Genomic DNA, 22,570 nt, shown 5'->3' with positions numbered 1-22,570 from the left:
TAGGAAAAACAGTGAGAAATGACTTTCCACAATGCCTGCCTTAGCCCTGAGGCTCAGCCAGCCCCTACTGCTGAGTATTAACTTTTAAAGAGCCCCTAAAGTCCCACCACATGCCTTATACTTTCAGCAGGTGTTCTCATTTTCCCCTCGGGATGGCTGTTTGACGAAAGTGTCTTGAATCCCGTTTCATAAACAAGAAAGCACAGGCTCACAGAACCGACACTACCTCTCCAGATAAGTGGCAGGACCTGAATGAAGTAACATTCCTCGCCCTCCCTAGAGAGCACAGAGCAGCCTCCCTTTTCAAAAATGGGCTCCCAAGGCTTAAGAAATGAGCCTCTTACACTCCCTTGATATTGTGGTCCCATGGGCACTCACTCAAAAGTCCCTCTTGATGATGAGTACATGCATTCTTCTCTTTATAAGCATTCATTATATTCAGTTTTATAGGAGAACAAAGTAGATTTTAAAAATTGAATTGACTCTGTGTGTGTGTGTGTGTCTCTTTCTGTTTCCTATAGCTTGTAAACTCCATGTCACAAGTATACCTATATCTTCAGATAAGACTGGGGCTTTATTCCTATCTCAGATTTAGATGTGCCAGAAAATGGTGGATACAGAGAAATTGCTGCCAGTAAGTGAAAAATTCCGGAAAATTCTGGCTAAAGCCCAGATTCCAAACTTCCTCCTCACTCTGCCAAGCTCCCTGGTTTGAGCCTCAGAGCTGCAATCCTGGCTCTGGCCAGCAGGTGGCTTCCGTCTCCATTTTTCTTTGTCAAAGAAAATGAGTACATTATGCCAAAAATTAGAAAAGTTTTGGAATGTTTTGTTTACTAAGACACTAATTATGTTCGCAAAATGTGAATGTGTTAGTAAATCAGTTCCATCTGCTGAACATCGAGTTCATTGATGTATCTCTTCCCTCATCAGCGTAGGTTGAAGTGTCCACACTGCAGAGGGGTCCTTCTCAGAGAGCAGGATGTTCACCCTCCATCTTCCCACCCCTGTTGAGTCTGTCCAGACCTTCTCCTATCCTCTGTCTGTCATACCCTGTCCATGACACTGGACACAGCTGCCCAGACCCCGCTCTGGCACCTCATTCTCTCTGTCACCTCCCACCAGTCCTGCATAGCCCTTCAACAGCAAACCACCGCCAAGGCGCTGCTGCCACCTGATGTTTCATCGTCATCGCATGCAGGATCAGGAGTATATGTTTTTACAGTCTTCTTTGACACCTAATACGTTTTTCATACAGAATTAGAACCATTCTGTACATAGGTTCACAGGCTGGATTTTGTGAAAAGTGATGGTATTTTTTAGTTCTTAATAACGGCCTTCTTAGAGAAATTTGACGATGGCGGCACGTTGGTGCCACCTCGTGACAGTAGTCTGAACTGCAGCTTGAACATCACAGCCTGAAGGTCGGGAGGGGCTGTGGCTAAAACCCAGAGCTTTCCGGAAGTCTGCGTGGAAAGGGAACACTGCCGGCGTTACAGGGATACTGAGGTATCCAGACAGAAAGTCCAGCCTCTTTCTATGTTGAACAGAAAGCTCTATGTGAGTTCAACAAAAGGACTATTTTTATATTTGTTTCCACAAAAAGATCATTTTTATTTTAAGACCTCTAGATAAATATACACCTTTAAAAGCAAAAATGGATCCGTGTCATTTATGACCACTGCAACCTGCTTTGCCACTTATTGTGACCATATTTCCATGTAAATGCGTTAATATAGCATTTTAAATTGATGATTTCATTTATTTGTTTATATCGACCATCATTGTATCAATGCATCATATGGATGTTCCAGAATTCACTTTTCCAGTGCTAGTGAGGTGAATATAGTTCCTTTACCATGTTTTCCATTACAAATAATAATGTACTTACCATTCTTGTTCACATATATGCAGATTCCTTAGTAGGCATTTTTTTGTAAGTTCCTGAACGTGTTCTTTCAAAACCATGAAAATTATATTTTATATGAACACAACATTGGGGAAACTATTACTATTTTATGTTTCCAACAGTGCTGTATGAAAAATTCTTGTTTCTACACACTTTAGAAATAATGTGAATTGTTGCTAATCTGATAGACAATAAATCCTCTCTCCTCATTGCTTTCATTCTCATTTTTGCTGCCAGGCTAGAATTCCATCCTATGGATATGACAGAATCAATTCTCAAAACCCCCTATTATTTGGAATTCGGCGTTTCTTATATTCCCCATTGTCAATGCTGTGTGGCTGGCATTTATGTACTGAAGGGCACAGTTCAGGATACAGTTCGCATGGCTGTTTGCACTGGTGAGCTGAATGTGTCCTCTTTGAGCCCAGCAAAGTGTCTTGTGGGAGTCCTAGAATTCATAACAGAATCTGGTAGATGTATGAATTATCTATGGTGTGTGTGTGAGTGCTGACAACCACATTTCCTTTGTGTCCTTCAACCCCTTCAAGGTGTTGCTTCTCATTTGTTCTCCCTTCCTAAATCCAGGCCCAGAAATGAAGGTAGTGATTTAGCAGGACGGCAATCCTTATAACCAACTCCTATCACCATCCTTAACTACATCCTGAATGTAGTTTGCTTGTTAACTGTGGTCAATGGAAGACCAGGTCAACATCATATTTTCAACATCTTTCTATGGGTAAAATTTACATTCATACATTTTAAATTCATACATTTTAAGAGTACAGTATGATGATTCTTAGTAAGTGCATGCTACCATCACCATAATTGATTTTTAGACATTTCCATGGTTCCCAAAATTTCCATAATGCTTGAAAGCAGTAAATCCTTGCACCCATGCTTAGCTCCAGGCAAACAATGACTTCCTTTCTGTGTCTATGGATTTGCCTATCTTGAACATTTCCTATAAATTGAATCATATATTTGGTCTTTTATGTTTGACTCTATTCACTTAGTATAATGGTTTCAAAGATCACATATGCTGTACATGTATCAGTGCTTCATTCATTTCATAGCGGAATAATATTTTGTTGTACGGATATGCCAAATTTTATTTATGCATTTATCAATTGATAGACATTTGTCTTGTTTCCACTTTTTGGCTGTTATGAATAATGGTGTTATGAACATTTTGTACAAATTTTTGCGTAGACAAATTTTTTTATTTCTCGAGTATGTAACTAGGACTGGAATCACTGGATCATAAGACACCTCAAGGGGTAAGACAACATTACAACTCCAGGTGATTCAACTCCATACTTGGAAAGACCTTGAGGGAAAAAAAAAGAGAAACAGGTAAGACAGAGTCTAGTGAAGCGACCCTAAAAATTGTTATCCTGCTGTAGACCTATTTGTAAAATCCCTTTCAATGATGCAAAAGTGTAAGATACATTGAGAAATTTTATATTTCATTTGAAAGCCCACTGTCTGTAGCACACACTTCCCCATTATCTGACTTGATTGCCATGGTAAGTATTTTACAGTTCTAGATTTCAGGTAACTGATAGCATCAGTTGGCAAGGTAATCCTTGTCTGGGGACAAGCAAATTAATTTTGTCTTGGGAAGGGAAAACTTTGTCTCCATTTGACCTGCATTTCAACCCTCATGGTGTACAATGTGCCAAAAAGGTAGCTGTTGACTTTGGCAAGCTAAATTTTAGTGGAGGAGTCGGGGGACTTCCTCATTAGAGAAGGGATGAAGACTGAGTTGGAGGGAAGGTCAGGGGATGTGAATTGAGTTCCAAGAATTCATTGCAAGTATTTGGTTGTAAAGCGCAAGAAAAAATATATATATACATATATAAAGAGGACAGTAACAAGAGATGTGGACCGAAGTCCATGGCATTAAATGATATTCTAAAATCATCAATTATAAGAGACTTGAGCAGGTTGAAATCTTAATGGGAAGGAGCCATCGCTTCTTAGATTTAACATCTGAACTTACCACACGAGCCTTCCCATACTTTTCTTCCTTGTTTCCATTCTGGAGAAGCCTGAAACTTACCAAAGGGATAGTGTAGACTTTCTTCTTAATGCCTGTTAGATGTATGAATATATGACTGGATGGATACAAGATGTGTCACACATGAGCTGGGAATTTGAGGATTTTTATCTCCAAGTGTAGAGCTCCTCATGCAGATGACTGAAACTCATGGTGTTGAGTGGGTGAGAGGATGCAGCTTCTCAGAACTCTGCAGCTGATGGCTGCAAGATGGGAGCTCCCAACATCAGTGGTTAGAAGTGGATTTAGGCAGACCAACACACCTTACATCCTGGAGGGATCCACCCCTGATCTGAGCAGGTGAGTTCACAGACAGGCTTGTCTTCCATCTCACGGTCTGCTTGGAAGTGTGTGGTCCAGCTCTTGTGCCATTTGGAAAGACTCAAGAACGAGCAGATCCTACTCCTCACCATATGTATCAGAGAGATACTGGTAATCCTTCAGGTATATACAATGTCATTAGGAGCCCCCCAAGTCCACACACACACACACACACACACACACATATACACACACAAAACACCTGGAGACCACATGTAGGTAGCAGCCCTTGGAGAACGTGCCGGCTCATGTGGTCATCACACACTGTTAGGATGCAAATGTCACTAGACCTTTTTGCATTAATAACTAATGACAATGATTAGCAGGACATTTTTGCATACTAAGAATATTTTAAAATAACCTTATTATCCAACTAAGTATGATAACAATAAAATAATTTCTAATTTCATGTTTTTCAAGCGTAACAATAAAACTATTGAGAATTCCCAGTGTGCGTGTGCATATGGGGAATCCTACAAAGCCTGATTTTGCTGGAGAGGATTTCCATTAGTAGAACATTTTTACAGGTTGATTTATCAGTATGCATCAAAGAATCCAGGCGCCTTTGATCTCCATGCATTTGGAGACTGCTCCTTCAATTTGTCATCAACAGCATAACACCTGTCCCTCTATTAGACAGAGCATATTCCTTATGTTGTCTGGGAATTGACTTTCAAAAACAAATGACCTAAACATGTTCTCTCCCTCTCTTTTTTTTTAACAGAATAGGAAATTGACGACGATGTTCACTGACTTGCAGAAATACAGGCAGGACTAACAGCTTGGTATCAGAAGCGAAGATACAGATTTCAGTAGTGACACCGTAGGTCAGCGGAAAAGCAAGACTTACTTGATTACAGTGTGATGTGCAGCTGAGCATCATGCAGTTTGCACTTGGACATATAGGGTGTCAGTCTCTGCTTTTCCACTTAAGAGGAGGATGAACCCCAGCCAGGTGACTTAACCTCTGTACCTTATTGTTTCTCTAGCTACAAAATGATGTGGAGATGTATCCTCTACCCCCCAAGAAATGTTGTGGAAAATACATGAGATAGAAAAATGCATTCATTCACAAAAGGTTAAGTCCCCGTGGTTTTCTGGGTCAGAGGCCCTGTCCTAATATATCATGTTTAAGTTCCAACCACCTTAAGACCATCCACAAATGGCTGTTCAAGTGCAAAGTAATGCAAGGACTTATGCCTACTGAATTCATTCAACACAGAGTATGAAAATATCTGTAGTGCAGATTGGAAAGTAATTACTTAGAAATAATTTGTCCCTCCATCCCACCTAAGGTCTCAAAAGTGCTTTCCCGGATGGGATCTCATTAGCTTGTACATCTGAGAGGTTTTATCCAAAAACTGTCCAGCACAGGGGAAATGACTCTCCTAAGTACCTGTGATGTGCCTGGCCACCAGAGATTTATTGCAGTGGTCTTTTGCAAAGCCTATTCTTGCTGGGTTACATTACACACACGTTAGTCTTAAGAAATTAACACAGAAGATAAAAAGTGGGATAGGAAAGTATATGAAATAATGGGAAACAGACTAATAGTTTTCTTTTGCATACCCAATGGAAGTGGTCCAGTCATTGTTTTCCTTTTTCCATAAATTATCTGAGAAATGACTCCAGCACAAAGAAATGACACTGAAGTGAATATATAATGAAAACTTATACACTTCCCTTCCATTTAATATTTCCACATTATTGTCTTATAACCATGCTATTTGAGAATCTCTTTTAAAGAAAGGTCAGGTATAGAATAAGAAGATGACTCATATCTATTGAGTACTACATGTATCATATGCTGGATTGACTTGAAATACTTTGTTCCTGCCAGTAATTGTCTAATATGGATAAAACTGGCCCCATTTTATAACTGAAGAAAGGCAAACTCAGAAATATTATAACGCAGCCATCATAAAATTTCCCATCTACTTCTCCCATCATGTTTTGCAGCCTCTATTGATCACTGCCTAGAGCGACATTTCATTGAAGATTGCAAAAGTATGATATACTAATTCTTCAATTTCTTCTGCATGTATTAGCTGAAATTATTTTATAAAAGAATCTTCACCTCATCAACTCTTAGGTTATGCATAGGTATAACATGCACAGGAAAGGTAGGGTGAATATACAATTTTTTTGCAATATTTCCACTTTCTAAAATGAATTGTTCCCTAGGATTCTCAAAGGTGGACAATGAGTTGATTTTGTTGGCTTTTTTTGTGTCATCATCAGCTCACAGATGTTTCTATTGTTGACATGTTTTAGTGCACTGTAGTCACTAAAGTTTTTGTTGTTCAAATTGTTCTATCTTTGGCCACTGGGAGCCCCTCAGGTTATGAGTCTTTTTAACATACTTTCTGGTATGAAAGTTCAGTCCAGACTCAACTGGTACAATCCTTAACAAGACCAGAAATCAGGCATTTCTCCAAGGAAGCCTGGTTACTCTTAGTGGGAAATGTGTTTAGAGAATTCAATCTAGGGACTGTAGTTGCCAGTTACTATTGGGTTGCTCATTGTTTCTTGACCTTCTCAGTGCATGGAGCCAATAAATCTATATTTTTAAGAGAATGTACATCATTGGCTTGCATCCTGGGCTTCTCCTCTATTCCTTTATAGGTAAGCATTTTTATCATCTTGTTTTAACCACTTTTTAAAAATATAACATGTATTTTAGTTTGCTCTCCTTTTCATAGGTAAAAGTTGTCATATTCTACACCAATGCTTTCCAACAGAAATTTCTGTGGAGATGGAAATGTTCTGTATCTGTACTGTCCATCACAGGAGTCATTAGCTGCCTGAATGCTTTTTCAGGAACTGAACATCTAGCACCTAAAATGCGGCAACTGTGACTGAGTAACTGATTTTTAAATTTCATGTCATTTAATATAGATACTTGAGGCCAGTGGCTACCATATCGGACAGCAGTAGCGCTACACACTTTTCTGCACCTGCCTTTTTTCACTGAACAATATACCCTGGAGATGACACCATAGCAGTACAGAGAGGGAGTCTTCATTGCTTTTCATAGCTACATTTTCCTCTCAGATGCAGATGGACCATAGCTTATTCAACAAGCCCCCTATTGGTGGATGTGTCTTTGTCTCTTGTCTTCTGCTATATGAATTGTTCTGGCAGGAATGGCTTTCTGTTTATGACTTTTTGTCTCCACATTGTCTCTTTGGGATAGATTCTTGGAAGAGATATTGTTGGTTCCAACAGTAAGTATCCCGGTTATTTTATAAAACAATATCAAATCCCCTGGCTAGGAGTTGTACCATGTTACATTACCACCAGCAAGGTGACTGTCTGTTTCCTCACAGATTATGTAAATGGTAAGAGGCATCTCAGGTTTTTTTTCTTTGCATCTCTTATCAAATGTTAGGTTTAGCAGGGTTTTTTATATGTTTAAGGAACATTTTTCAGTAAAATGTATCTTTGTATCTAGTGTCCTTTCTCCTTCAGAATGTTCTAATTTGTTTTTCCTTTTTCATAACCTTTCTACTACAAGGTATATAACCTTTGTCTGTGACATAAGTTGTATGCTTCCCAATTTGTAATTTTTAATTTTACCTTGCTTATGGGTTTTTTTTGCCATGCAGTTTTTAATGAAATCAGATTGTTTCTGGATTTGAAGTCATATTTAGAAAAATTTCTCTACTACTAATTAATAGAGGAATTTACCGTGGGTGCACATTTGTGGACAGGAGAGAAAGGAATTATATTAGAGTGTCAGGTGTAAAAGGAAACCAGAGAAGAGGTGAGTAGCATGTAAGAAATCTGAAAACCATTTCACTAAGTGAAGAGAATCAGATGTTTGGACCAGAGTCTTGGTCTTGTGTTTGTCTTGATAGCTCAATACCTCTTTTCTGCCTCCTCTGGTTATTGACCCAGGCTCCCCTAACAAGTAGAGAAGTTCTTACAGGAAGCAAAAACCCCATGTCACCTCAAATGGACCTGTCAGGTGACTGAATGGATAGAACCACCCTCTTAGAGATAAAACAGATACAGAACCAAATCCGAAATGCACCACTCCGATAGAGCAAAGGACCAAAGAGAAAGCAAAACCTCTAGCTCAAGCCCATGAGAAGAAGCAAGACTGAAACCAACACTGTTTGCCTGGTCCTTTGCTCTCTGTGAGTGAGGTCTGTCAGGAGAAGGTAATAGGCTGTTAGTCCTGTGTAAGAGGGTGGGGGTGTGAGTTAAAGGTGCCACAGTTTCCCAAGCTACAACCTCTCCCACTCAGCTGCATCATCTCCTGTTTTGATGCTGGATGCCATGATCCAGCGTCAGGCTTGGACTGACCTTGCTTGGAATAGAGTCTGAGTTCATACCCCATGGAGTGGGCACTAACATCCATCTTGCTTCCTGTGGGCACTTCCAGTTATGCAGGTCTGGAGGTGAAGAGAGGGGAGGTTGGGATGCAGATAAGGAATTGGACTGACAGTGCCTGGCACACAGTACATACACAAGACACATGAATAAGTTAAGGAGAAGCTGGATGGAAACCACACAGATGTCCTTTTAGTCTTTTTATACACATCTGAATTTTTCAAGGAAAGTTAAGACCTTTGAGGAAACTTTTTGCTTCTGTTCATAAAAATGATGTCTTTTTGGGGCGGGGGGGGTGGGTAGCGGTGCGGGCAGAAAGAAAAATCTGTAGAAAATGGAGAGCGTTGCCACCTGGTGACCATTGTCAGAACTGCAGGTGTGAAAGTGAACTGGGGCCTTGGCAAAGCGTGGAGGATAGAAAGGGCTGTGGTGTTGGTGGGGAGCAAGGTAGCTGAATGGATTCCAGCTATGGGCCAAGATGTCTAGACTTCACACACTGGCAGTAATCCTTCTGAATTCGTGCAGAATCTTCAAGTCCTGGGACTGGAAATCCAGCCCCTAAGTGAACTCAGTAGAAAGCTGCATGAGTTCGTTTAGGAATGACTGGTGTGAGTTAGCTTATGAATAACTGATGTGAAAAAGTTTGAGACAAAGAAACATACACAAACACACACACACAGAAAACTGTCAAATAAATTGTCTTGATCTGTTTCACATAAAATAGATAAACAACAAGGATTTACTATATAGCACAGGGAATTATATTCAATATCTTGTAATAACCTATAGCGGAAAATAATACAAATGTGTATATATATATATATATATATATATATGTATATATGTATATGTATATATGTATGTGTATATATATATATATATATATATATATATATATATATATACACATTCTGACCCAAAAGGCCCTCTCCCTAACCTCTGCTTCTATATGACTGTACTTCTGTGTTAGGACAGAGGCCAGCACAGGGGAAGGGACTCAGTTATATATATATATATATATATCTGAATCACTTTTCTGTACACCTGAAATTAACACAGTATTGTAAATCAACTATACTTCAATTTAAAAAATGCAAAAAAATCTGTTTCTGGTCATTGATAAATACATACTGGTCTTGAATAAAGTTTAGGATTAAAGGAGATAAAACGTAAAAGCCTTTTCATATAGTAGTTGTGTACATGTCAATATCCCACCATTCAGGTTCTCTTTCCAAAGGGCAACAGCTTGAGCTGCTTCCTGGTTCTAGTTCAGCATCTCAGGAGTCAGTCCATCTGTGTGGCCCCCACACCCAGGCCTCTTGGCCCATGGGGCAGGGTTTCATCCCCAACATCATCTTCATGCCCAGTGGGGAGCATGACACAGCCCACATTCCACATCAGGCAAGTTTTCCACTATCAGTCTTTAAACCCTAGAAGTGTGTCATCCAAATGGGAGCTGCTGATTGGCCTGTGTAGAGGGCAAAGGGTAGACATTTGACCCTGGAAAATTTACTTACTCTGTGAGCCTGAGATTGGCCTCTGTAAATGAGACTAAGGGTACCTACTTCTAGATTTGTTGTAAGAAGAAAAGGAAAAAACCTCAAAGAATATCTGGCATGCGGAATATCTAGGACTTTGGGATATATTACTCCCAGCCCACCTTGCCTCTTTTGGTCTATAAAATAGAAAATTTGAAACGGCATCTGGAAATGCAGCAGCAGGAAGTGAACTTTGATTCCATCTCGTCATTTCTTTTTACCACATGCTTTCCTGTCTCCTTTTTTTCATTCTAGTTTGACCAGAAGTAATTTTTTATTGAGACCCAGGGAGAAGAATTAGTACAGAAGAGCAAAGAATAGGAACAGGTCAGCTAGACAGAACATGGGAGTCATCAAACCTGTATCCAGTTCCAGACCCATCAACTGAGCAAAGGACCTGGGCTGAGTCCCTTCCCTTGTGCTGGCCTCTGTCTGTCTTAACACAGAAGTACAGTCAATATAGAAGCAGAGGTTAGGAGCAGGGCCTTTTGGGTCAGAAGACCAGGATTTGATGCTAGAACTATTACTTGCTGGTTGACCGATCTTGAGCAAGTAACTTATCCATGTGTGTGCTATAATTGTTGGTATCTTTTATTACTGTTATTGTGGGGGTTTTGGCTTTATTAGTATTATTATTATTAATCCTACCACTCAGTCAAAATGTGAATGGTAGGAGTGGTGATTAGCACAAAGTTAGGGATGAACCCACCTGAGGGTGAAGAAATACAGGAAGAGAATAGAGGTGAAGTAAGCAGACAAGCACTGGGCTCTCTCTGGGTGCCAGGCCCTGTGCTGATCCTGTCATGATCCAGGGAAGGTTCTTACCAAGAGCACTCGGCTGCAGACAGCAAGGACCTGGGACGGCTCAGGAAGTCCAGGGCTGAACGACTGTGCCCTTATCAGCTTCCTTTTCGCTGAAGGCAGCCAGAGTTGCCCCTTCATTTAGGCTCACCTCCCTGATCTTTGCTCTGGGTATCGGAAAAGGTCCCTCTGTGGAACCTTCCAGACATGACCCTGAAGGGCTTTCCTCCTACAATGACACTGTATCTTCCCCAATCCCCAAAAGTTCTCCTGCACACAGGAGAAGGGGGACTCTGAGGTAAAGGAAAAAATGCCTGCCTCTCCGAGGTATGTCATCTCCACATTTTTACCTGACATATTGTACTTCTATAAGTAATGACTTTATAAATTTCCTATACAAAGTCTGTCTCACACACACACACACACACGTTGTCAGCTCCGTTGTGATTCTATTTCATCTCCCCATGAAACTGAACACAGTGAATGCTTTTCCAAGGGAATGAATGGACGTGCCCATGTACGTGCACTATGATCTTAATCATCAAGAGGGGCTTTCTGAGTGCGTACCTGAGAGGCCTCGATATCAGAGGAGAGCAAATGACCACTTTTCCAGCCCTGGAAGCCCATCTTCTAAAAGGAAGGCTGCTCTGTGTCCTCCAGAGAGGGCGAGGGATAGAACCTCATCCCATCCTGCCACTCATCCAGAGAGGTGACTGAGGCTCTGTCAGATTGACTTGGGCATCTGTGACATGGGACTCACAAAACCTTCATCACAGAGAGTCCTGAGGGGTGACTGAGAAAGCCTGGCCAAAGTATATGGCATGTGGTGGGATTTCATTGCCTTCTAAATGTTGGGACACAGAAATAGAAGCTGCCTGAGCCTCAGGACTAAGACAGGCAATGTGAAAAGTCACTCCTCACTGTTTCTCCTAATGAGAGGACAGATATCTTTATGAAGGAAACAAATATCTCTCTGATATGCCTTGAGTTCAAAGTTTTGGAGTCAGAAGGATCTCTAGGTTCTTGGGAGGCTCAGAAGCTCATAAGAGCTGCCCAACAATGTGCCTCTGAGCAGATCCTAATCCAGTTCCCCATGCTGGGAAGACAGGCTTGCCTTTGACTCACCTGGTGAGCTCAGTGAGAGATGGCACCAGGGCAGCAAAGCGTGGTGTTTGCCTAACTGCTGCTCCTGGACTGTTTGGTATGTTAATATATTTATAGGGAAATTCTGGATCCGACCCACAGTCACCAGTGCACGGGTCCTCAGATCATGCATCATCCAGCCATGTCACAGCAGGACTTCAGCCATCTGCTGCCTCCGTGAGAGGCAAAAATCCAAGAATTACTAGCATTTTTGGACACTTAATTGTCCATTTTCTTAATCACTAATAACCAAATATATATTTGATTTTAAATGTATATAATTCCATTAGAGGTGTCTCATTAACTCTCTAGTAGAAATAAGAAGGTAAAAAGAGAAAGGAATGTATAGGCAAATTCAGGGAGTTAAAAATGAGATGAGATGGCCCCTTCACATTAGCTTGTACACTTGCTCAACTTTAAAGGCACTGAAGAGTTAAAAGTCCCTAATTGGACCCCTCTTCCCCATTCAGCCACAAGCCTCTTTCTCTTTGCCTCTGTCTGTTTCCTTCTCTCTCTCTTTCTTTCTCTCTCTCCCTCTCTCTCTCTCTCTGTCTCTCACTGTCTCTCTCTCATTATGAGAGCTAGTTTTCTGTAGATAAATATACAAATATAAATACATGCATAAATATGTAAACACCTGCATAAGCAAAGTTCCAGAATATAATAAAGATGAAAACATTCAAGGGTTATCTTTGGGTGATTGATGATGATTCCCCCCTCCACGTTTACTGTGATATATAGAGTGGAATGAACCTCATACACAGTGTATCAGGAACACCCAGCTGTCTGTTAATAAAGGGTCAGGGTCCATGAAATTCATAAAAGTAACACCTGCCAGCTCAAAACAACTAGGTGGCTTAATATGTACAGAGATCGAAATGATCAGAGTAAAATGACTGAAATAAACGAGGAAAATGAATTGTATTCAACTTCCCATTAATCATTCCTTTGCTCTTCCCAGCTCCCTCCTATCCCCATGCAAACCCAGCACTCACTTCTGAGACCACTGGAGGTTCATCCCACAGTAGGTGGAGAACGTGCACACCATTTCCCGCTGCTCTGGGGAGAAGATGAGTGTGAAGCTGGCAGAGGTAGCAGGAATTGGGATAGAGAATGAAGATTCTGAGGCTCACTGGGGGAGGCATCCCTCACAAACAGCTCGTCGTTCACGATGCACAGACTGGAGGAAAAATGGGCCCTCAACAGCTGGACAGATGGACCACCCCACACCCCCAACAACAATCCTGCTCCCACTGCCACTCAGCAACCAGATTCCTTCCACCCTCCTCCTGTGTGTGTCCCCCAGGTTCCTTGGCTGGTACCTATGCCCCTCCCACAAGCCCACCTTTGGGGAGATTATCCACCGTCTTCATGACATTAGGACGTTTACCTGCAACTCAGGGACAGTTTCACGTTTACCCTTTACAACAGCCCAAGGAGTGGACAATCTGAAATCTACTGTCATAGGAAGACACCGAGTCGCACAGAGGCCACGTGACTTGACCAAGGCCACACAGCCAATGAGTGTTGGGACCAGGGAGAGAAGCCACATTCCAGTTCCAGAGCCCATGCCCTTCTTAACCACTAGGCTAGACTGCTCCTTGGATCTACCTGCTGGCTTTCCACAGTATTGAGAAAACCTAAGGTGGGCACCATCACATTCCCACACCCCTGAGCCCAGGCTGGGACGGGGGTTCCCACCCACCACACAGCACTCACCTGGAATGGCTGGCAGGGATAGCGATGAAGGTCTGGGTGAAGGCACGAACAAAACCCTGAGACCTTCCTTCCACTTCAACGACAAAAAGCAAACATCAGTACCCCCGAGAGCCCCACCTGCTTTACACGCTCACACAGGGGTCTGCAGACAGAGTCTGACTGGAAACTCATGCTGAGGGGACAGGTGCTCACTGGGCGCCAGGGTGTCGGGAATGTGGAGGGCAGCTATAGGAGCAACCTGCTGCTGGTGGCAGGACCTCTACTGTGCGCGGGCCCGTGACAACCACTTCACCAGTTCATTGATGCATTTGTCACTGCTGCCCAAGACATGGATGCTAATACCTCATTCTGCAAATGAGGAAACTGAGAGGTTAAGTAATGGTCCCCGGATCTCATAGGAAGGCTCTGGGATGAGAGCCATCAAACTCCACAGCCTGTGTCCCTAACGCCCAGGGTGTGCGGGGCAGACAGGCATGAACGCAGGTCAGACCTGGGTCCTTTGTGGGAAGAGCGAGGGCTGGAGAACACAGAGGGGCCGGGAAGAGAAGGGGAGGGATCGGGGTGGCTGGGAGGGTGCTGAGAGGGAGCCCGGCCAGGGGGACGGAGCAGTGGGGCATCTGGGGACGGGGGGTCTACACACACTCACCTTCCTTGAACACCCCGTGGACAGAGAAGCAGAGCATCGTGTTCTGAAACGGAAGAGCCCAGGCGCTCAGTCACCACCTAAACCTCCTACCCACCTGCGGCCCAAGATGGAAGTAGGCGCTCACCGTGTGGAGCCACATGTCCACCACGAAGGAGCTGAGGTCATGCTGAGTTTTGGGCAACAGGCAGAGGGAGCGCACAATGTCATATTTTGTGTGTTTCAGCAGCTGGACCCGCAGGTCTGTGGGGGGAGGAGAAGCGAGGGAAGGTCAGGGGCTGCCACGCCCTGGGCCCTAGGACTGACCCCTTCCCGCCCCCTTTCCCGCTCCGCCTCCTCATCACACACTCACAGGGGTCCTTGAGCTTCTTCATATTCCTACTGTCCTTGACGTACTCCCACAAGCTGCTCCTGGGAGAAAAAGAGAAGCAGGGGGAGATGGGCGGCCCCAGTGTGGGGGTTTGCAGGAGCTGCCCTGCGTCTGCTGGGGAGCCACACGGCCCAGGAGCAGAGTGTGAGCTGTGATACTCACGGGGCTGGGTCCTCGGGGTTGAAGGGAATGGTCAGGGAGAAGCAGGCCTCGTCGTGATAAGCACCCAGGAGATCCTGTCGGTCTCCAGAGTCGTGGATCAAGTAATACCTGTCGGGGAGCCATGAGCACAGTCTGTCTCTGTGGTCCAGACCTCAAATGAGACTTGGAAACTCCCGTGAGCAGAGCTGAGCTTGGGTGGCCTCAGCTGTCCCAGCCCTCCCCTTCCTCAGGTTGCCAGCAGTACTCACTGCTGCAGGAATTGCAAGATAAGACTCTTCAGCTGATCAGATCCAAAGAAGCTTCCCTGGAATCAAAACAGTCCTCAGCACCAGGGCTGATACCCTCTCCTCACGCACCACCCAAAGCCCTGCTTGATTCTCCGTGCTCACCTCGCAGGCTGGTAAGCTCTTACGGGTGTCCACACCTAACTTAGCTGGTGGGGGTGTCTCCTGGCCATCCTGTGAGAGGGAAGAGGAAGTCAGTGGTGCAGACCAAGAGGCACTTCTGGATGGTCAAGGAAAAGGACGGGCCCAGGAGGGTGAGGGTCAGAGGTCAACTGTGGAAGGGCCCTGGAAAATCTGAGGGCAGGACTACACTTCGGGTCATCACCACGAGGTCCCTGAAGGCTGTGGCAGACGTGGTCGAAGAAGACCCAGAGCTGTTGTGAGCTTCCCACAGAGGCTGTACCCTCCCTCTGCCCCCAGAACGTTTAAGGGCCACATTCAAAAATCGAACTCAGGCAAGACCTAAAGGGTTCAGAGTAGTTTGTGGGCGGTGTCAGTGTCAGTTAGAGGAGTCAGTGATTGAGGAATACACTTACCAAGCGTAATAACTTGGGGAACAATTCCAGGATGGAGCTGCCAAGATGAAAAGTCAGTGAAACTACAAAGCGGTCTCTTCTCGTGGGAGCAAGTACACTTACACCAGACACAGTCCAGTGTGTCCACCTACACTCCCCGGCCCTGGGCACCTTCCACATGGACTGATACACCAGAAGAGTGTTCCCTACCTGCCTGCCTCCCTCCATCCCTCTCCTTCCACTCCTTCCCTCCTGGGTACCTCCCACCTAGACTGCCCTGACTCCCTTCTCCAGGTGCCACAAGAAGCAACAAGGAAGCAGGCTTCCTTCCCTTCCCTCCCTTCCTGCAGGTCCCCACTGTAGGCTTTGGAGGGAAGAGGGAATGAGGTTGGAGCTAGGGGCTCTTCATCCTTCCTGGGGGTCCTGCATCCTGCCAACACAAGGACACCCACCAGGGATGGCCCAGGATGCTGGGCCAAGGAGGTTAGTGAGGCAGGGAGGGAAATGGAGGGGGATTAAGACAAAAAAGAAGTGAAGGATGAAGAAGAGAAGACAGAGACATAGGGGCACAGAGACAAGGGAGAGAAAGCAAAGTGAAGGGAAGGGAAAGAACCTCTCCCATGGTTTGGGGTGGGGGATCAGGGAAGAAGAGAGAAGAAAGGGGAACCGGCTCCCCTGCTGCAGCCCTTTCCTTCACCTGCCCCCGAATGTCCCAGGGACCCGAGGTAAGGATGGTAACCATGCACACGTTGGGCCTGGGGCCTGCTGGATGCTGGTTGAGTCTCTGTCACCTGTGTGAGCTCAGTCTGAGCTGGGCGTTGGAAACAGCAGCCACAGGGGCAGACCTTCCCCAGAAGAGTAAAGGGTCAGCTCCCAGCTCAGTATGGGGCTGAGTGAGGGTCTATGCCCCCCTCTCACGAGCACCGTCTTCTCTCATGGCGGTCCCTGCACCTATCTTATTAGTTCTTTATCTGAGGATTCATATCCATGTCAGGCTACTCAGGGCTCCTCTGAAGGACCATGCAGGATGATGTGACGTGTGTTGGGATGGAAGGGCAAGTGTCCCTGAGAGGCCTGTCCTTCTGTCTCCTCCACCACCTCTGCCCTCTGCCTTTCACTTCCCCTCGGGAAGCCCTCTGCTCACTGTCTGCGGCCAACTTCTGGCCCCTTAACTCAGGAATCCTGCCTTTTCCCCCAAAAAGGGCCCAGCTCCTGGCATTAGTCCAAAGTAATGGATGTCATGACAGGAGCCACCATGTCCTTACACTCAATATGGGGCAGGAAAACGATCAAGTCAGCCTTGGACAAGTAGGGAGACCCATTTGGTTCAAGGGAAGAAGAGCCTCTCTCAGAACAGGGGAGGAAAGCCCTCTCTAAGCATGAAAGAGGAAGGCCTGTCTCAGCATGTGGATCTAGGCTGGAGAACTCTTCTCAGTCCAGGGCACCAGCATCTGGCTCAAGGCTGCTGACTCATGGTCCTGGTGAGGAGAGGGGGTCCTGCTTCCCCTACGACATTCTTGGGTGGCATATTAGAGAACGCTGGGTACAGAGAAGTGGGAAACATACCTCAGATCAGAACAAGTGAGCAGATCAGAAGAAGGGAAAGAGATCTCTAAGCACAGATGAAGGACACAGAGAGGAGAGCATAGAACCTGTGGCCCTCCCACAGGATCAGGACTGCTGCCTCTTGCAAACAGGCACTGTCAGGGATAGCTCAGGCTCCCAAGAAATGACAGACGGTACAACTGACCTTATGTTGGTTGACTTATCAGGAAAGGTGGTGCACAGGGTGTTTCTGTCTGTGCAAATAAGTTCTGGTTCCAATCTCTGGCCCTTGTCCAACTCCCCTGAAGACTTTACCTATTATTATGTGGAGGAACCACATGAACCAGAGAAAGAGAGCCAGGATGGTACTGCACCCCCAGTCGTCCCTTCCTTTTCCAACAAATTCACTTCGCTTCCTCTGTCACCTTCCCATGAGCCCTCCCATCTCCTCTTCAAAGAGGGATCTGGGTACCACACCTCACCTCACTACTGGAGACGTTCAAATTCTTGATGTCAGAAGCATTCTGTGTAGCATCAGACAGGCCACCCAGCTGGCAGAGTCTCTTGTTGCTCAAATCCAAGGACAAAATCTATGATGGAGAAAGAGAGTGAGGACCCCAACAGGGGATGTTTGAGGCCAATCTGCCTCTTCTGCCTAATCTGTCCCACCCTCACCATCAGTCCCAACATTGGGCCTAAGTCCTCACCTTGGGCATGTTCTCTCCACGGATCTGCAGAGGGGCAGGCATGCGATATCTCGGATTCCGTGGCATTTCAACATTACAGGTCATCAAGCCTCCAGGAAGCCAACAGGAGGGAAACAGAAAGCTGAGAGGGTCCTGCCTGCACCAACCCCTCCCAGAGTTACGATCCCGAAGGTCTTTCTCAGGCAGACCCCTCTGCCCTCACCTGCCCTGGGATTACTGCTATAGCCATACCAGATCCAAAGCAGAGTCTCTGGCTGTTAAGAAATGCCTGGGAGGCATCAAACAGTTTGTTCATGGTCAGCTGCAGAGTTAAAGACGGGGTTCAGTGGCTCTGAGTCTGAGGTGTTGATCGGGGAGCAATAGGTGGATCTGGCTGTGGGGCAGAACTTGTGTTGAGTCTGCATTACCTTTATCTGCTCCACCTTTTCTGACTGCAGCTCCTTCTGCATAGAATACGGTGCATCACAGGGGTCAACAAAGACAGATATCTGCAGGGAGCATAAGAGGGGCTGGGTAAGCACCAGAAATCTGAGCCTTGGGATCAAGCAAGACCATGCCCCTGCCCTGCCCTCTTGCTCCCAGGTGCCCTTGACACATACCCTTTCATTGTTCTCAGTGCAAATCTTGCCACTGACATTCTTCAGAGCAAAGGCAACGTTGGCATTCTCAACAAAGAACTGGGCCTGCATTTGCTTATAATGAAACTACGGGGAGTGACAAGAGAAAGACAATATGAGACCAGAGTCATTTCTCATCTGGACCATCCATCTACCCCGTTTCCTCTCATTGGCCTCGACGTCCTCTCTTACTTCAACTGGAGTGAAGGGGACACTGCAGTACTTCTGAATCAAATTCAGCAGCCACTTCTCCTCATATTTTATGCCAAATGGAATCTGGGGGGCAAAGAGAAAAATGGGAGAGGAAATTGATACAATAGAATATAAGTTTAAGATAAGACCCAACCAGGTCTTCCTTTCAGACTTTTTTTTTTCAAGCTTTAAATAATTTTTTACGCTAGGTCGATATTTGTTATTGTACCACATGTGGATTTTCTAAATATCGTTTCTTCCCCTCAAACACTTTTCTTGAAATAATCAACTTAATATGCTTAACACGTACTTCTTTTTGTAAAGTTCCAAGAGACCCTACCTAAGGCAGACCTGGCCTGCCCCTCTGACAAGGACCCCAGAGACGCAGCCTCCTCCCACACTCAGCCTGAGCCAAACTGAGCTTTGTGGTATGAAGTTGCTCCATCTTGACAGTAGTTTCCTCCTTTGCTTTTAGACAACCTCTCCCATGCTCCCTGCAGTCAGTCTGTTCCCTTCATATTGCTTCTCTGAATCTTCTCTTAGATGGTCTAGGATGTTAACTTCTAATAATAACAAGACACATAACCAACTCCTCTGCCCCAGAAAAGTTCATACCATCTCTACCCGATTCCAACACAACTCCCTCTGTTCACCTTCTTCTACGTATTAGGTCCATTTAGTCAGGACACTCACTGTGATCTTGAACCAGCTTCCCATGGTCTCAGCCCGCCTGCTTCTCTCCATTCTTCTCTCTGGAGGCTTCTGCTCTGTCTCCATGTTAACATGAGCTTGGTCTCCTTCCTGAAAATTGCCTCTCTGATGAGAGGGTGGAATGGCATAGGGAGCACTGTGGGGAAGTGGAGACAAGAAAGGGGTCCATATATGCTCAGAAAGTCTTGTAAACATTTTCCCCAATGATACCAGAGCTACAATAAAGTTTACTTGATCATGAACCTGATCCTGTCATTCCTCACTCTTCCAGGTTGGAGAGAAGAATGACATATTTAACTACAGGGTTTTATTTTTCCTTGGTTGGTCCACATCAGCCATTCTGACTGGTCACTTACTATCTTCCTTGAGTGCTCATGTGAGCATCACTTGTTACTGAATCTTTATCCTGCCGCTGCTGGGAAGTGACTGGTTCAAGCCACTCGTTGCATCTCCTTCGGTGTGTATCCCAGCATCTTACTCTTCTTTGTAAAGGGTTCCCTTGGTCAGTGGGCTCTGAAATTGAGAACAACATATCGATGGTCCCAATATAAGAGTCCTTCGGGAATATCATGCTTAATGAAGAAATATCACTGATTTTTATAATTAAATAGAAGTTCCACTTCTCGGGAGATGAGAGGTGGGGAGCATTCATGGTCAAGAAGAGAACAAGCACAGAAGAAAGGGTTTGGATCTAGAGTTTAATCTGTGATGTTAGTCCCTGCTCTGCCCTGTTCAGACCTGGGTGACCTGGGACAAGTGGTTGTTCATTTTTAACTCTCAAATCTCTCCTCTGCTTGGAGGGGGCAGTAGAATCTACTCTGAAGTCTGTGCTGTGACGGCTCAAGGGTCAGAGGTGATTCACCTGCCTAACGGAAGAATTAGAGAAATGAAAGGTAAGTCTGACAAAAAGATCCAGAATGAAGCCTGAAGAGACATAACTGGAGAATACCAAAGGTGAGGGAAAGAGAATCAAAGGAGATGTAGTGAACATACTTAACACGTGGTTAATGTGAGTCCCAGAAAGGACAGGGAACAGTAGAGAAGAAGTATTAGAAGAGACCTTTTGAGAAATTTCTGAAAGTAACAAGATAGCAAGTCAGCATAACGATATCAGTAGGAGAAGAAATATGCTTCAAGGAAAAACATTCCTAAAGAGAAGACATTCATTTCATCATCATGTAACAAACACTAGGAATATTTGTGACCAGAGGACTCAAACTGAAAAATTATTACAGGTTCTTCTTTGAGCAGAAGAAACAGGATCCCAGGTGTAGGCACACAGATACAGGAAAGAAAGACTAATGATATTTATGAATACATAGGCAAATTTAAATGTGTATTGACTATATAACACAGTGAAAGCAATTTCTTCTGGGAGTTTAAATATATATGTATAGAATTAAAATGCATGACAATAAATTTGGAGAGAGTATATGGAATCAAAGTGTTTCAAGGTCCCTTAAAAGTTTGAGTAGTTTTAAATAACTAATTTACAGTAGATGGAGAAAAAACAAAGGTACATTGAAATCTGAAGGGTAAACACTACCAGAATTGCAAAGAATGTTTAAATATCTATCCACATGAAGTAAGAATTTAATAGTTACAAAATACTAATCATTTCAAAAGAAAGGAAAGGAAAAGGAATTAGGAGAGGTAAAAATTAACATACAGTAATATAGTATATGTAAATCAAATTACACCTATTTTTACTTTGAAAGTTTCAGACTAAGTATTCCAAATAGAAAGATATTATCAGATGGACAAGAAACCTTCCATCAAATGCTGCTTAAAATAAGAGACACATGCAAAATTAAATCATCTAGAAAATTTGAAAATTAAAAAAATCACAAAATGTCTATCTTTTCCACACTAACCTACAGAAAGCTGCTATAACCATATTAGTGAAAGAAAAGGTACACTTAAAAGAAAAAAAATTATGAGAAAGAGAGGTTTCCTTATGATAAAAGATCAATGCAATAGGAAGATATTAATACAAAATTGTAAATTTTTATGCATATCTTAAAACAGAGCCAAAATAGGCAAAGCAAAAACTGACAGAAATAAATCGAGAATGGACAAATCCACAGTCACAGTGGGAAATTTTAAGACAGCTCACTGAGTGACACATAAAATGGCAGACAGAAACTCAGAGGGACATTTTTAAATGTGACTTAAATAAATTAACAAGTGTATTTGACATAGAACAATGCACAATAACAACTATTCATCAAACATTCGAGAATAGATTGTATGCCGGGCAATAAACCAAGCCTTAGGAAGCCTCTGTGGACTAATACAATTTATCCTGACTAGTTACTGTAAGAGTCAATGTAACGGTGGGTTTCCTGCCCCTCCCCCACCTCTAGTACAAATCCCAAAACTGTTAGTTTACACCAACTCCACCCCTCACCTAGGTGACCCTCCCCACTCTCCACACACTAGGCCAGAGAAGATCACATAACTCAGGCCTGTTCTTAACCAGGGACAAAAATTCACCTCACCCGTGACCACTTCCATGGCGCGGGTGGCTGGGTGGGCGGGCGGGGAGGGGAGGGTCGGGCGGGGGGGGGGGGTGTCCAGAACCAGCGTGGGTGTGCCAGAGCCCTCTTGGCCCATTTCCTCAGGGGAGTGAAAAGTAGTCAGTCTGGGCCCTCTCCACCCCTTCTCTAAAGGGAGGTGGGTAGGTGGGTGTCTTGCGGGTTTGGGTCGGGGAGGGAACCCAGAACCCCTCGTGCCCTGTGGGGATCAGGACAAGACATCATGCTGACCAACTCACCCATGGCGTGGCCTGAAGGCAGTGACCTGTCACCACTGTCCTCACAGGTTGCTTGTGAAGAGAATCCTTGGGGTCTGGAGCTAAAGGTTTCGAGAATATTAAAGACGACTTCAGAGGAAGTTGCGAGCCGGCCCCTAACCACCTTGTCAGAACCAGACAAACAAGATGGAGTCCAAACAGGAAGTTTCTTCCCCAAGGGGCATAGAGAGGAGATCCCTGGGGG

At 44.4% G+C, this 22,570-nt stretch overlaps 1 pseudogene; it reads right to left on the bottom strand.

Moving 5' to 3' along the window:
- Positions 1 to 3,001: 3,001 nt before the first annotated feature.
- LOC140692040 (nuclear RNA export factor 3-like) lies at positions 3,002 to 22,484 on the bottom strand (annotated as a pseudogene).
- Between the last annotated feature and the right edge of the window lie 86 nt (positions 22,485 to 22,570).

Source organism: Vicugna pacos, chromosome X (genome assembly GCF_048564905.1).
Source record: "Vicugna pacos chromosome X, VicPac4, whole genome shotgun sequence".
Classification (NCBI taxonomy): Eukaryota; Metazoa; Chordata; class Mammalia; order Artiodactyla; family Camelidae; genus Vicugna; species Vicugna pacos.
This window is presented reverse-complemented; position numbering and strand designations above follow the sequence as displayed.